Source organism: Nilaparvata lugens, chromosome X, assembly GCF_014356525.2.
Source record: "Nilaparvata lugens isolate BPH chromosome X, ASM1435652v1, whole genome shotgun sequence".
Classification (NCBI taxonomy): Eukaryota; Metazoa; Arthropoda; class Insecta; order Hemiptera; family Delphacidae; genus Nilaparvata; species Nilaparvata lugens.
Window position 1 is genome coordinate 20561246 of NC_052518.1, and position 4875 is coordinate 20566120.

Genomic DNA, 4875 nt, shown 5'->3' on the forward strand with positions numbered 1-4875 from the left:
AAGTTATTTCGTACCCTGGAAAAAAAATCGAGAAAAATGTGTCTGAAGTTTTCAAAAAAACTTCAAAAATCACTCTTTTTCAACTTTGACCGCTAAAAAATACTACTCAATAATTGACTTTGGCATGTTTTATACCTCAAACCAATGTGAAATTTTGTCCTCTTTTCAACGATGTCCTCACAATTCACTTAAGACCAATGGTTCTGGAGATATTGACGATTTAATGACTGGAAGTACGCCTACTTGAAAAATATTAAAAAATCGATATATCTCGAAAACGAAGGTCGATAGGAGAAAATTTTACTAAACATTTTTTGTTGCAAATTGCATGTAAAATCTATGGTAGCCGGGGTTTACAGCTTATCTGGGACACCCTGTATATATATATATATATATATATATATATATATATATATATTATATATATATATATATATATATATAGAACATAACAGGAGACACAAGACATAAATAGATATAGATTGAAAACACTTGAAATCTTACATTAGAAATGGAAATTTTTGAGAACTGAGTTCCCTTCCTCAACCGAGTAGTGCCTGGTACAGTTTCAAATACAATGGTCGTGACCACCGAGTACGCAGGGAGAGTCAATTGTAGCAGCAGAGACCACAGATTTCGCGGTGCAGATGGATTGATTGATTGATTGATTGAGTACTTTATTTATGTAGATTACAATATATACTGGCTTATACACTTATATACAATAGCTTACAATACAGCAAAATTATAGATGAATTTACATGATATAGACTAAGAAAATAATTATTGAACTGTATATGATATGAAAAAGCAATTTGTAATATAATAACTATAGATAATAATTATATTGTTATGCATCTACATAAATTGGCGGAGCTTTGGACATATCAATGTCCATTCTTCGGAAAGAATATTAAAAATATCCTCCCCACTAACTCTCTACCAAAACGTTAATTTCATTATTTAAACTAAGGATTTATTTATTAATGGAAATATTGTAAAAGTTTTAATCAATATGAATATTTAAGATAAAAAAAAAAACGGAAAATTGATAAAGTAAAATAATGATATAGGTAGATAAGATCAAATAATTGATTAATAAAATGAAGTAGGCTGAAAGTAGATCAGGGTAATCAACTTTCAGTAATATACAGCAGTATGCAGTGGATAATTGAAATAACATGAGTTTATAATTATAATATATATATACAATTCGTTCTATAACAGGTTTAAAGGTTTGTATTTGTGGGATGGGTGGGGGATGGTTGTCATGTGATCGTTCTAGGGCCAGACAGTTTCAGTCATTTGTTCCAAAAGATGTTTTTTTAAAGTCAGGATGAAGCTCGCTCGGCTCTCGATGGACCTCATAGAAACAGGAAGTGCATTCCATGCACGACAGGCACTGACTAAGAAGGATTTTGTGAAAATAGTAGTTCGATGATTGGGTATCCTTAAAGTACTTTCTCCGGTTCTAGTATGTGAAGCATCTATCCTCCTACCTTCAGAGACAAATTTGAAATCATCTCTGAAATAGTTCGGATCACCGTATTTCAAGATATCTCTAACAAGCTTCACTATTCGAAAAAGCCTTTGATTGGGAAGCTTCAATATTGAACTAGCAATGTGGGCTGGGGTGATATGATGATGGCGTTGGAGAGAGTAGACGAAACGTAGACAATAATTTTGGCAACGCTGTAGTTTATCATTCAGAGTGACTTGCATATCGTTAAGAACAGAATTACAATACATTAAATGTGGGAAGATGAGAGATTGAACCAATAATAATTTAATGTTTCTAGGAAGAATATCGTGCATTTTCTTCAATGCATGCATGGCTGAGAATACCTTTTTACAAGTTTTGTTCACTTGTTCTGACCAGTCAAGAGTATTATTCATAATAATGCCTAAATTTTTAACTGAGCTACAGTAAGGAATGTCATTACCATCTACACTAATTTTGTGAATCGATTCAAGGTCAATATTGTTTATAAGACGAGAATATCCAATTATAATGGGTTGTGTTTTGGTGGGATTAAGCTTAAGGCCATTTTTCCTTGTCCATTCCACTATCGAATTGATATCCTGATTCATTATTCCAACTGTTTCATTAATTTTTGTTATGAGACAGCTTAAATAGATTTGAAGGTCGTCTGCATAAGTATGGGAACTGGAGAATTTGATAATGGAAGAAAGGTCATTAGCATACGAAGTGAAGAGGAGAGGGCCTAAAATTGAACCTTGTGGTACTCCATGCATAACATTTTTCCAAGTAGAATTTTTGTCACCGACAGATACACATTGTTTCCTACCTAATAGATAGGATTTAAACCAAACTAACGAGTTGTGACTGGAACCAAGAATAGCCAACTTATTCAGAAGGACTGTATGATCAACAGTATCAAATGCTTTAGAAAAATCAAATAGGGTGAGGATGGTGCATTTTCTTTGGTCCATAGCTAACCTTATATCATCAGTGACACGGAGCAGAGCTGTTTCAGTTGAATGGAATTTTCTAAAGCCCGATTGAAAGTTATGAAGCTTACTATTGTTGTCTAGAAATTTTACAACTTGAGCATGAATGAGTCTTTCTAGCACTTTGGACAATGCAGGTAAAATACTGATTGGTCTAAAATCCTCAACTTTATTGGGTGATGGAACTTTATTTAGAGGGCAAACCAGAGCAAACTTCCAGTTTTCAGGGAAAATGCCTTCTTCAAGTGACTTGTTGAAAATGTATGTAATGGTTGGTAAAACAGCAAATAACATCTTCTTGATAAATTTAATAGGAATTTTGTCTACACCTGTAGCATTACTATGAATACGTTGAATTGCTCTGAAAGTGTCTTCTTCTGAGATTGGATGGAAATGAAATTGATCAGTAATTGGTAAATCTAAGTTTGTAACCTGCTCTTCAAGATCATCGATATGATTAGCAATGACAACTTCGTCGCGTTGGTTAGAGTGTGAAACGAAATGGTCATTTATATTGTTCAATGGTAAGTCTATTTGTGGATTCGGTTTCTGTTTGCCAAGCCCGAATTCTTTTATTCCCTGCCAAAGTGATTTAGAGTATTGTCTATTGTTTGTCATAAACGAATTCAAGTACCTAATCTTTGAGTTCCGTAATTCCTGTTTAACTCTATTTCTAAGGCTCCTATACTCTATCAAACTGTCCAAGTCAAATGTCTTTTTAAATTTTCTATGTGCTTTGTCTCTACGTCCCATCATCATAAGTATGTCTTCAGTCATCCACGGTACTCGTCGTTTTCTATTAATCCTCCTTGTCACATAAGGTGCATGTTTGTCATACAAAGTCAAAGTCCAATTCTCGAAAGTCTTGACCATGTCATCAACTGAGGGTAACGCTTCAATTTGATGCCATGGAGGATCACTAACAATGAGAAGGTCAATGAGTGTGTCAGATACTTTAGTATGATGAGTTGGATCGAGAGGTAAAATAGTCATGTTTAGGCATTGGAAAATAGTAGTCAGTTGAAAGTAGTCAAAGTTACGATTTGTCATGTTCAAGTCGGTGTTCATATCCCCCATAACTAGTATACGGCTATAACAAGGCATAAGAGAAAGCAAGGCACTTTCGAAATCTGTAAAATGACCTATTTTTGGTGGGCGATAACAGATATCAACTAGTAATTTATCAGTACTAGATAAGGATAATTCAAGTAGCATAAACTCTGGTCTGGAACAATACTCTTGTTTAGATGTGATTAAAACGTTTGTTTTGATACCATCTTTCACATAAATTGCTACACCCCCACAAGCTTTATTTAATCTATCATTCCGGAAAAGATTATATCCTGGTAATGCAACAAAATTTGATGAAATACTAGGCTTCAAAAATGATTCGGAAATTCCAATTATATTGAAGTCCTGAAAACGGAAGATTGCTCTGAGTTCATCAATGTGGCAGCTGAGGGATTGGACGTTAAGGTGAGCAGCCTTGAAAAGTTTTTTGGAAGAGTGGAGCTTATTTGCTAGAAACATACCTGCGTCATTATTACTATTATTTAAATAATCATACCTACTTGAGGGCGAGCAAGCTGACGTATCAGTGAGAGGCATCATGGAAGCAGCAGACCAATCGTGAACCGACCTCAGAACGACACATGACGAGGAAAATGGGGATGAAACTGATAAAACTTAACCTAAATGAAAAAGTCTCTTGATTCGAGTGCATCCTGTATGCCTTGACAGTTCGGCTCCCTTCACTATTTAAAAACACTAGTTCAAAAAATTCACTAAACACATCAATAAGATGTAGATGTTGTGATCTGTGGAGTTACGGTGATGAATAATTCACCTAATGGTGAATACGATGAAGATTGAGGAAGAGCTGGTAGTGGGAGATCTAGTCCAAGTTGAGATAGAGCGAGTAGGTATCCAGTAGTGGAAGAATCGAGTCCGAGTGGAGGTAGAGCGAGAAGGTATCCAGTAGTGGAAGATCGAGTCGAAGTGAAGATTGTGCGAGTAGGAATCCAGTAGTGGAAGAATCGAGTCCGAGTGGAGGTAGAGCGAGAAGGTATCCAGTAGTGGAAGAATCGAGTCCGAGTGGAGGTAGAGCGAGAAGGTATCCAGTAGTGGAAGATCGTGTTCAAGGTGGAGATAGAGTGAAAAGGGATCCATTAAAAACTGCAAAAGAGAAGAAATAGCCAGCAGAAAAACGAAAGATCTTTGAAGAAAGTTATCAATTGAGAAAAGATACATAATACAACTGATAATGAATAATATTTGCATAAAATGGAAGAGGAATAGTATGATTTAATGTGAGAAAGAACCGAATATCAAATATGGATATTAGTGGAAAGTAATCAGATAGAAAGAGAAAAGGAAGAAAGAGAAATAATAGAGATAGAAAGA